Source organism: Miniopterus schreibersii, assembly GCF_964146895.1.
Source record: "Miniopterus schreibersii genome assembly, chromosome: 1".
Taxonomy (NCBI): Eukaryota; Metazoa; Chordata; class Mammalia; order Chiroptera; family Miniopteridae; genus Miniopterus; species Miniopterus schreibersii.
Window position 1 is genome coordinate 169652517 of NC_138101.1, and position 12762 is coordinate 169665278.

Here is a 12762-nt window from a genome sequence, read left to right on the forward strand (position 1 = left end):
CACTTGACATTCCCCTAAATCTTTTGAAATTTCATAACTTCATGCCTTTGAGTACCTTCTGCCCAAAATCAGCTTCCCAACCTAGTCCACACTGAGAGACAGCTCCTCTTATGTCACCCCAACACCAGGCAGCATTGAACACGCCCTCCTCACTGCGCTGTGCCCCTTCCCCTTGCAGGGAATGCTTGATGTCTGTTGTCCCTTCTAAACAATATACTCCTTGAGCCCAGGGACTTTATCTCATTTGTCCTTGGGTCCTTGTGACTTAGTCCAGTGCTCAACGCCTGGTGGAGAAATGTTTTTTGACTGACTAGATGAATAGGTGGGTGGATAAATGAATTTAGGAGTTAAATCGGTAATACCATTCATGTAATAATTCTAACTAATCATTTAAAATGTTTCTCTTCTGAAACAGAGCCCAGAATAGTGGTTACTAGGTGAGAGAACTGGAGAGATGTTGGTCAAAGGGTACAAACTTCCAGTTGTAAGATGAATAAGTTCTAGAAACCTAATGTACACCATGGTGATTATAGTTAATAATAGTGTATTATATATTTGAAAGTTGCTAAGAGAGTATATTTTAACTGTTCTTGTTCTAACTACAGAAAAAGTTCTAACTACTATGTGACATGGTGCAGATGTTGGCTAATGCTACAGTGGTGATTATTTTTTTCAAAATGTAAGTGTATCAAATCAACACCACTGTACACCTTAAACATATACAATGCTATATGTAAATCATATCTCAATATAGCTGGAAAATAAAATAAATATGAAATAAAATGTTTCTCTTCAGAAGACAAAATTATTTCACATCTTGCATTAGATATAAAAATTATAGGCAATATATAAATGAATATTCTGTATATACTTTTACTATAAATAGCTGTACTATAGTGAAATATATTAAAATTACTCCCTGGAAATCAGATCAACCATTTCCATCCGAGTGAATTTCTAAGACATGTGAACTATAAAATCAGACATGAAACGATGCACTGCTTTTGAACTTCTTGTAAGTCCAAAATGTACCACAACTTGTTTACATGACATCTCAGCCATTAATTTCAGACAGGCTAAAACGAATAACCACCCGGGTTACAGTTGCCTTGCAGGAATCCCTGTGCTATAATCTCATAGTTTTTTCACCTAATTAATTTCCCCTTCCCTTGCACCAGCGTTTCATGAGTGTATCTTGTTTGGAGGAGATTAAGAGTCACACGCTTCATTAGCAAGGTGTAAATTATCAGCGAGGCCCTCTCCATCCACCTGCTTAATCGGGTTAATGAAGCACCTCTACAGGGCCTTCCTAGTGCTGCCCTCCCCGTGCTCTCTGCATGTTTTACCTCCCTCGGCTGCTTGAAAAACAGGGAAGTGTTTAAAGGTGCTACTGGCCTGCTCTGTCTCCAACAAGGGAAAACCTGGTCTCTAAAGTTCAGCCTCACTTTGGTCTTTTGAAAGACAAAAATGTTTCTTGGGGAAAGTTACCAAAAGGTGTTTTTGCTTTTTCCTTTCTGTCCCCTGCTCTTAAAGAGGATCTGCCATGAGTGGGACTTGAATCAACTTTTGGGATTAGAGCTGTGACTGTCCACTCTAGAGTCCTAATCTCCTCTAGGCCTTTTGAATATATCAGTGCAAATGTCAGAAAGGTAACATTCATCATGGGTTCTTCTGGTTATCTCGCTTTTGAGATCAGCAGGGTTCCTGTTCTTTTTTTTTTTTTTTTAATGTTTTTATTGATTTCAGAGGAAGGAAGAGGGAGAGAGAGAGAGAGAAACATCAATGATAAGAGTCATTGATCAGCTGTCCCCTACTGGAGATCGAACCAGCAACCCAGTCATGTGCCCTGACCGGGAATTGAACAGTGACCTCCTGGTTCATAGACTGAAGCTCAACCACTGAGCCATGCCGGCAGGGCAGGGTAGCTGTTCTTTTTCATCACTTCTAAGTTCATGAGTGTTGACTTTAAACCTCTGCCAAAAAATTTTTTTTAATTGGGATACTTCCCTGTTAGCTGTGTTTAAGCCGGTCATTTCTACAATATCCTTACTCATGCAAGAAAATGTGTAGTGGCTCTTCTAGCCCTCTGGGCAATCTGCAAACTGACTTGGAGTGTGTCTGTCTTAGACCCATAAAGACAAAATGAGAGCACTCCAAGTGTCTGACATAATCTCTACTAGAACACTCTTAAATCCACTCTCTTCCACTTCTCAGTGCCGTCTTTCCTCCTGTGTGAGGCCAGCAGCTTCAGTTTCCTCAGGTCCACTCGTAGCTGAGTGGCAATGAACCCTTGGGTTCCCTCTCTGGTATCCTATCAGGTCAAATTTTTTATGAATTTACAGTTAATTAGAGGTCAAACTTGGATGCCAGTGGCTATCTTGGGGATTTTGTCAGAGAAAGAAGCCCATTGTGCTTAAATCCCTTGGCCTTACGAAGTAAATCTCTTCTTTGAATTCACCACCATCAGGTCACCGAGTTGCCCATCCCTGATGGTGAACAGGAAACGGTCCTGCTTTCTAACACCCCCTGACATGTAAGACAACATGTGGGGGGGAGATTTCTTTTTTAGTTTGAGCTTTCCCTTTCACCATCTGTATATAACGTGGATGTGGGGTGAATAGGTTAGGGGAGGAATAAAGATGTGAGTAGAATGATATCCCTAAGTACATTCAACATGTGTGCTTGTTTTGGATATTCAGGTGGAAACCACTAAGTACAGGTGTGCTAAAGCCTGTAGTTTCTATGGTAGTATTTATACCCTTCAGTTTATGAAATCTTTAGCACACTGAAACTTGGGCTTTTAAGGCCATGTCTCATATAGTTAACAGCATACTTCAAACATAAACGCATACATGCACACACACAAACATGGACCACACACACATGCACACAAGGACAGGCACACGTATACAGTCCTATGTTTCACAGGAATCCTTTCTTCAGTCTCTTATGATAAGGCAATTTAACATGAATTATATGAATGAGCGGACTGGTCCATCTGTAGTGTCAACACTGACAATGCAAATATAGTAGGAGATTTAGACCCATAAGATTTTTCTTTTATTATTAATGAAAATTAATCAAGTGACAGCTGAATGTTTCCATTCAGGCTGGTGAAACAGTGTTAATATTAATGTCAGGATCTGTTTATCTTCACTCTCATTCGTGGTTACAATTATTATGTTGTTGAGATAAGAAGCCTTTACATTTGCAGTAGGTACCTCATTTACTTCCTTTATAATCACTCCCATTACAGTTACAGCTATCCACTTATGATGTAATAACTCTCTGTGCGGCCCTGTAATCTCTAAGACAACATTCATTAACATGCACCACACTGACCTGAGTGTGCACTAGGTACCAAGAAGGGTCCAGGCTGCCTGGAGGTCAGGGGGACAGCAGATAGCTCTGCCATCCAAAATGTGCTGGAAAGCAATGTACTGCCTCCTCTCCCCACATGGGAGAGTTGTGCCTCTCTTTTCTCTGTAAACAAATGCAATTTCTTATTGGCTTTAGCATAAATCTAAGGAGAAAATGTAGCCTCAAATTCCACATCTGGTTGGTGGGTGCACATAGGACATATTCCAGGATGTGATTTGCAGCTGTTCTACATCATGTTTTTGAAGGCAAACCAGCAGGAAGGAGAATCTCCATGCTCTCCAGGCACTAGCTATGTTTGGACAATTCCCACCTAGGAAACTGTCTATTTCAGCCCCCTATCAATTTCAGCAACATTGGGCATTAACAAAGACTGACAACTATGGGCATTGTAATCAGCGTGCAAATACTATCAAAGGATAGATGAGAAATTGGATCTTTGGGGGAACCACCTGCAATGTCAGATGATTTCCCAAGACTGTGAGTGTGATCACATGATGCTCAACTGCTCACAGGCTAAGTTGACTCTATACTGTTCTTTTCCATATGTACCTTGGTATGTTTCCAGCTATTAAACTTTTAATAGCCACTGATGTCCCACGCTTTTAAATGTTCATTAATTAAATAAAAATCAAATGCTACTTCAAAGTCCCTTGATTTTCTGCCACCCTGAAAGCACGTTCGACTTTTTAGATAAGATGATTTCATTCTGTTATCATCAAACTCCCTCACATTTCTGATAACTGAGTCTGCAACTAGGCAAGAAGAGGGAAAGCAAGCATGTGACTTATGAGAATGTGATTTTCCCACTGAAGGTAATTTTGCAAACTGAAACCTCCCAGCTTTAGTTCCATTTGCCCACATTTTATAGCAGCTGAACCTATACTGCCTTCATCCGCTTATTTTCTCAACATTCAACAATCATTTGCTAAGACTCCGTGTGGAGCACTGCACTGGACAATGGACATGTGTAGATAAAAGACAACCCCTACCCTCAAGGAGATGGCAGCCCGATGAGGAAGACAGAGAGCTCTTACCTACATACAGTGTGGTACTTGTACAACACGGGTATCCCAGGGTGCTTCACAAGCACAGAGAAGGAAGGGGGCTCACTCCCACCAGGGCAGGACGAAATAAGGAAGGTTTCCTTGGAGAACAGGAGCTGAAAATTTTAGAGTAGCAAGATATCTTAAACATCCTGTAATTCCACCTCCCTTCTATAGACTGTAGAACCTCCTCCATAAAACATATGACCAAAGTTTCACCTGTTCACAGATGAGAGCTCACTGCTCTGCAAGTCAGTTTTTACCACCATTTGGCATCTCTCATTGTTACTAACTCATTTCTTAGGATAAGCCAGAAATGTTTGCCTTGTAACTCCATCTACCAGCACCCACCACCTTTCACTTCAGAATATAGTGAATTCCTTCTCTCCTTTTTTGTGTCTCACACAGTTAAAGATGGTGGTTATAGCCTCCCTGTTTACCTCTTCAGATCTGAATATTCCAAGTTTCTTCCAGCGTTCTTCAAATGAGAGAATCTGCAAGTCACTTTATTTATCAAATCCTCCATAAAGCGTGAACCCAGACCTGGCTGCAGTTATGATCGGGACGTTGCATTCCTAGTAATTTAGTCTATAGTTGCATTTCATGTTTATTCCTTGATTGGGAGGCTCTCACTTTTCCTGCACCCCAAGAGCTTTTAGAACCAAGACCATTCTTATCCTGCAACTGCCCCCCAAATCCTTTCACTACGTACTCATCTCAAAGACGTCATCATAACCCAGGCACCTAGACATGAAACCTTGAAGTCCTAAGTGGGTATTTATTATATCTGACTGGGACTATTTATATGCCTGCCAACTGGTTTTTCTGCCTTCAATCGCTCTCTGCTATAATCCATCCTTCAGCTGCCACCACAGTAATCTTCATAAGGAGGACTCTGATCACGTCACCCCAAGCTGGTATATACTCTGTATCTTCTTAAACTTCCCCTCCACTTCTAATGGAAATTTTTTATTTCTTAACCAAACATATTTCATTTACCACATTCTACTTGTAATCTTATCATACTGTTTAGGTGATGCCTGTACAATTAGGTTTACAGTTGTAATACAGATAAATAAAATAATAATAAATAATAATGCAAGAATAAACTCTGCGCTTTGCATACTCACAACTGTACACCTACTTCTGCCCCACCCTGCATTTATAACTTCGATTAATATTCCAAGTTCACTTTTTTACTCGCATTCTGTTTATTGCTATGGAAGCATCCAGGGCCATGAGTATTGCTTTTTACTCTCTATCCTGCATTTCCTCCCATTATTAGACACTTTTTCCAGTATGGTTTTTCTTCAAAGGCCACAACTGTTATTGTCCATAGTAACATGATGAAAAGTACTATCATAAGAGAAATACAGATCAGGTGCTAGGAAGGTCCCAGAGAAGAGACTGCTTTCAGCTAAAGGCCTGTGACAGACAGGCATAGGAAGATCTTCATGAAGAGACAAAATCTGAGGTGAGACTAAAAGGATGGATGGATAGGATTTGGGGACTGGGATAAGAGAAGGGGCATTGTTGGTGTTCAGATTTGCAAAGAAGTATAAGATGGGAGTGGGCAAAGAATTTCGATAGGTCTAATTGCCAAGAATATATAGTATATGGAAAAAGGGAGTTAAGGCCTTAAGAGGAAAAAGGGGATCAGATTTTGGTGTACTTGAATGCTGGACAGAGGCATTTGATGCCATTGGAATGACAAGATTTCAATTAGAGTGATCAAAATACCATCTGTGCCTCCAAGCTTTAGATTGCTTAGCTCTTCAAAGTCAGTAAAGATATGTACTAGGTTCGAGTGTACACTGTGTCGTTTGGTCCCATTTGAATCTAAGTCATATAACAGTGTATATGGTATGGAGAGATGGGGACACTGCCCACTTTGCCATCACATTACTACTCCGGACACAGGTCCCTTTGTCCCCCTTAGCACAGTACTGTTACAATGTGTCTTTCTCCTGGTAACAGCTATGGAATTTCTCCCAATTGCTGAGATTTTTATGTGCACTTTAAGATTTCTCCAAGTATGCTTTCATCCACATCTGAAAATCTCTGGGTTCACCCTCCAAAGGCAAAGCTTCTTACCTGCTGCAGGGCTCTACCGTGGCCAAGTTCCCGCTCACCCTGCTCATCCCCTTTATTGTGCTCCTCTACTACATTCTTGCCACTGACTTGGTGCCATTTCTGTGCATATATGACAACTTTTCCTACCTGACCGACTTCTATGAGCATTCCAAAATCTCCAAAAAGGCAGAAAATCCTTTTTCCCTAGAATCTGAAGTTCACAGGACCAATCCGCAACCCCCACCCCCCTGTACGTATCCAAGGTGTCTGTGCAAAGAATTCTGAGGGTCTGTGAACTTGGATGGGGAAAAAATCACATCTTTAACTGCACTAACCTCTTATGGAAATTTAGTATTTTCTTTCCTTGTAAATATCGGCAACATGTACAGTATCCTAAACAATACCTGTGACTTCATCTTAAATATAGAGAGCACAGATATTTTCATCATAGTTCAGCTGTTGCAGACATCTTAAAATATTGCTTAGGCCCATCAATACTTCAAAACTAAAGTCGTTATTAGACCATTAGACTCATCTAATAAAGAAAGGCACATATATCAACTATATCTCAATAAAATGGGGAAAGGGCACATATTACTATGTCACACCTTTGTTTTTTATTATTTTGATAACTATATTTCAATATAAGTTGGTTTCCTTTGTAATTCTATGTGTTTTTAATGCATTTTAAAATATTATTCTGATGAGTCTATGAGCATCACCAGACTGCCAAAGGAGCCCAATGCACAGAAAGGAAGTAGGGTCCTTGCCCTGGAGGGAGACCCTGCTGCATTTAGAGCAAGTATAATTGGCAAACACCCCAGGCAGAAAGGCACCCTTAGCAGAGCCCTAAAACAAGACTATTCTGCCCTAGCTAGTTTGGCTCAGTGGTTAGAGCGTCGGCCCCAGACTGAAGGGTCCCAGGTTTGATTCTGGCCAAGGGTATGTACCTCAGTTGCAGGCTTGGGCCCTGGTCGGAGCGAATGCAGGAAGCAACCAATTGATGTGTCTCTTTCACATCGATGTCTCTCTCTCTTTCCCTTCCACTCTCTCTAAAAATCAATGGAAAAAATATTCTCAGGTGAGGATAAAAAAATTAAAAATAAAAACAAAACAAGACTGTTCTTCCAGCATCAGAAAAAAGAAAAGGCAAAGTGCATGGACTGGATCCAAGAGTCAGGCTTCAGATACCAACTCTGTCATTTTCTGGGGCTGCAGCATTGGACCTATCTTCTAAATCCTGTATATGTGTCCTTATTTAGAAAGCAGGGTGTCAAATTTAAATGAGGTTTTATATCTAAGTGATTGACACACTGCCTGGTACATAGTGAGCATTCAACAGATAAATAATAGTAATCATTAGTAGTAATTAGAATTAACTATTATCATAGCTGATAATAACATCATTATAGTATAATGATCCTTGGTGACTTCCCCCTCAATTCTGTCAAGATATATTTTTGTCTCAAAACATTCATCAAAAGTCTTCTGCAAAAGGGGAATAATGAGAAATTTAGTTCAATTCACTTCAACTAGGAGCTATTGTGTGCGCTGTGCTCTGTACTGGGTACTGAGATTATACGGTAGATAAGGCCTGGCCGCCTGCCCTGTGTAGCTCATGGCCTAGCTGGAAAGACAATCATGTAAACAAACAATTATGATAACTTGTAATAAGTGCTAAATATCAGAACTTGCAAAGTGCTGTGAGAACTTGGTAGACACAGGGATTAGCTGGCCAAGGAGGAGGGCAGCTGAGCTGGAAGCCTTCAGAGAGAGGGTGATATCTGAGCTATCTGCAAGGATGAGTAATGGTTTAGCACGCAGAAAGGGTATAACATGAATCAAAGCACAAGTCGGAGAATTGCCAAAGAATGCCAAGAACAACAGATTTGCTAGAATGTAGGGTGCAGGGTGGGGAGTAAATTGAGAAGAAGCTAAAAAGGCATTTAACACCTGGGCCAGGCCAACTGTTGTAGAAATTGGCTATTCAAAATGTGGTCCCAGGACCGGCAGCATCTGCATTACCTGGGAGACCCTTAAAAATTCTTGGTCCTCAGCCCCAGACCTACCAGATCAGAATCTGTGTTGATGAAATCCCCAGGTGATCTGTATGCAAACTGAATTCTGAAAAGCACTGTTGTGGAACCTTAAATGTCAGGCTAAGATGTTAAGCTTTTATCCCGTGGCCCTTATGTGTTATAGATCTGGTTTCTAACTAAGTCTAATAGTATGAACAAACAGACTGGAAGGTAGAGAGCAAGGGGACCAGATAAGAGACCAAAGTAAGGGCTCTGTCAACATAGAGAAGGTGCCAAACAGACTGATAAATGCCCTCTGGCCTTGTCTTCGGTTGCTAGAGTCATCATTACCTATCAACAATTTCTTTGTATTAAGCACCTGCCATATTCCAAATCCTTGGCTAGGTACTGAGGGGATAAAAATAAGTTTAAAGTGAAATCTCCTGAAGATTTATCCTACATAGTGAGATGACAAGGACACATGAAAAGCCAACCAAAAAATAAGGGTGTTTGTGTGTGTGCGTGTGTATTACACATACATAAACACGTACATATATATGAATGTAAGGCTGATAGAGGTGAGTTGTCACCTCTCCCTGATTTCCACTGTAGTCTATGAGAAAGTGATCACTGGTCACATTCTCCAGGCGAAACTGGTAATATGGAAGCAACAACCAAAATCAGTTTTATGGCTGTGCTCATCTAATCTGAAGAAATGAGAATGGACAGTTAATGGGGGCTTAGAGCATCATCACATCAGCCATCAACTTGAGGGGAGGCAGTTTTTCCCTGATACTGCCATCACTTGGCCTGTCCTGGGATGTTTAAATATAGACAATATTTTGTATCTAGCAGTGCTATTTTTGTAAAAAAAAAAAAAAGAAAGAGAAAGAAAGAAAGAAAGAAAGAAAGAAAGAAAGAAAGAAAGAAAGAAAGAAAGAAAATAACAAAAGGTTCTGCAACACACTTGCTTCTCTCTCCATTAGTAGTGTAATTAGTTTATTATTTAACACTACCTAATAAATATCAGTGATTATTCCAAATACATAAACTTTCATTTCTTAGCAGATGTCTAGCTGTTCTTGTAAAATAAAAGAGTATGACCTTCAGGAACACCCCCCACCGTAATATTTCACTCTAACGTGCACCTGTGTTTCGTTCTTTCCTGTTGGCACAGGCAACAGAATGACGTTGTGGGAGTATTCACAACTCCGCATGGTTTAGATTTTTTTTCCCTCACCCAAGGATATTTTTTCCATTGCTTTTCAGAGAGAGTGGAAGGGAGAGAGAGAGAAACATTGATGTGAGAGAGACACATCGATCGGCTGCCTCCCACACACGCCCCAACCAGGGCCAGGGATTGAGACTACAATGGAAGTATGTGCCCTTGGCTGGAATCGAACCCAGGACCCTTTGGTCCGCAGGCCAACAATCTAACTACTGAGCCAAACCGGCTAGGGCTCCACATGGTTTATAGCAGAGAATTATCAGGGGGAGCCCGCAGCAGCTCAGCCTGTGGAACATTATCCACTCTTCCCACCTGACCCAGGAAGAGCAGGAGAATGGGGGATTAGAGCTTTGCTACAAACCTAACAATTTCTAAACATACCACCATCACCAAACACACACATCTCCTTTTTTCAGAAATTTCTTCACTGGAGTCAATTGTGAACAAGGCCAGCCCCATAGTGGACACAGAAAAAAATAACTTGCACACTAAATTAAGGAATGTGACAGAAATGTAATTCTACTTTATTATGAAAGAAAATATAACCATGGCCTGGCTGGGCGTGGCTCAGTGGTTGAGCATCGACCTAGGATCCAGGTGATCGGGGTTCGATTCCTGGTCAGGGCACATGCCCGGGTTGCGGGCTCGATCCCCAGTCGGGGGTGTGCAGGAGGCAGCCGATCAATGACTCTCTCATCACTGATGTTTCTATCTCTCTCCCTCTCCCTTCCTCTCTCTGAAATCAATAAAGACATATTTAAAAAGAAAGAAAGAAAGAAAGAAAGAAAGAAAGAAAGAAAGAAAGAAAGAAAGAAAGAAAGAAAGAAAGAAAGAAAATATAACCATGTATAAAGAAAACCATTGTATAAGCTGATTTGAATATTTGGTCATTGTTATGTAACAACGCATCCGGAGCATGCTGGGAGCCTTGGCTATTGGCAAGATTCAGTAATGTCACCACAGATTGCGCCATCCTGAGAAAGATCTGGAAACAGCCTGGGAACTCCCTCTCAGAAAGAGCCGTGGAAGCTCGATGTCCTGCAGGCAAAGCTTTCTAATGCCAGTAGCATGTCTGGTTTTTAAAGACATGTATATATCACTTTTTCCCCTTGTAGGATTATTTCTAGTAGAATTACTACCAGATCATGAAAAGATATATATATCCTGGCACTATTTCTCTCACAATCAACTAGTTTCTAAGTTTAACTAGAAGGTAAGAACTTTGGAATTTACCTGGCATATAACTCATTACTTATAGTACCACTTTTCCTTCTGGTTTTAAATGTTAAAAGATCACCACAGAGATTAGTTTAAACACATCTCCAATACTTTATCAAGTCAGCTCACTTACAATGAATCGAGGACTAACAGTGACCACTGAAGTTTAAAATGTGAGACCTGACAGCAGTACTTGTTCCAATTAACTTTTTCTAAATAGAATAAAGCTGGTCACCATCCTGCTCCTGTCCCTCCCCTCCCTGCCCGGGTCCCGACAAAGACCAGAGCGGCAAAAAGTTGGTGAGCTGCGGTGGACTGGCAAGTCCATGCCAGCTGTGAAAAGGGAAATACTAAAGCCACAGCAGCCTTTTTGAGAAGCCATTGATGCCAGGCACCACGAGACGGAAATCTGCATTGGCAGCTTTTGTTATTTTTTAACTTGACCCTGACAATACTTGCTGAGCTACCTGTGCTTTCTGCCAAAGAAGTGTCAGGTGAGGGAGGAAGTTTGCGCACCTGGTGAATTCAACCTCACAATGCCATTTGGATGGAGGAAAGAGAGAGAAAGGCAACTACAGAAAAGAACAGGGCCAAGAAATAGAAACTGGGAAGGAGGAGGGAAGTCATGAAACAAACAATTTGCAGGAATTCTTGTGTGACATTTTCCAAGGTCATATTACACCACAGGGACAGTGATAATTAAGCATTATGGTAGCCCAGGAGTGTGAGAATACACTGCCCTGGGTTTGGATTTTTGCATCTGAAACTCAAAAGGAAACTCTGCACCAGCCACTGTATCTGTCTCCGATTTTGATGCCGCCTGGCTGGGCTGCTGCTCTGTGGAGTTTCCAACTGCATTAAGTAATTAAACATTGAGCGGTCTCTTAATGGGCTGACTTTTCCAAAAGGGCCTTTCTTGAATTTGCAATCAGTATGTCTGCAGAAAACACTAAATGGTTGATTTTTCCTGTTCCAGTGACACTTGGCCATTCTGTTAACAGCCCTGTTTTTAAGGAGTCCGTTTGATTGAGGCAATTGAAGGGGGTGGAGGAGGGGGTAGTTTCTAAGACGTTCAAACCAAAGCCAAGCTTGTTAGCAGCAACTGTTACACAAGGTCAGGACACAGGACACCATATGGAGCTTCAGCAGCCATGGGCCCCGGGACCCATGTATGTTCTCCGTGCTGAGCATCCCATGTGCTCCCACCTCCCTCCGGATGCCCAGGACACCCAGAGAGACTTAAGTATAGAGCATCCATTCATCAGAATATCTGACTTTTATTCCAATATGGGGGGTTTTTTTTGGGGGGGGGGTCATTCATTAGAGTGCTGATAAACACTCAGCTTCCGGTGTCGCTTACCTTTCCGTATATCTTTAAACACACCCGTGTTTTCCTTTGACTCAGAAGTTTCTGGCTCCTGTTATGACCACCCATCAGTATGTTCTCCCGTAAACATAATGTGAGCTCCATGGAAACTGAAATCCTTGTGTGTTCCAGACCTAAGAGACTGCCTGGTTCAGTAAAGACCCTCAAATATTTGCACAATGAATGGATACATCTTATGATGGTCCTGGGTTTCTTAAATCCTAATGAAAGTTTAAGCAGAAACTTAATTTAGAATAAACTTGACACCTGAGAAGCTTTTCCTGTAGCCATTCTAGCATCTGCTTTAACATCTCTGGGACCAGAAAACATGATCTTGTTACTCATATAACTGTTAGTAATGCAGGTGGTATCTGCTGTTCAGAGAAATTCTCAGTAGGCACGAGATGCTGGCAACATGCTAGGTTATTCTTTCAA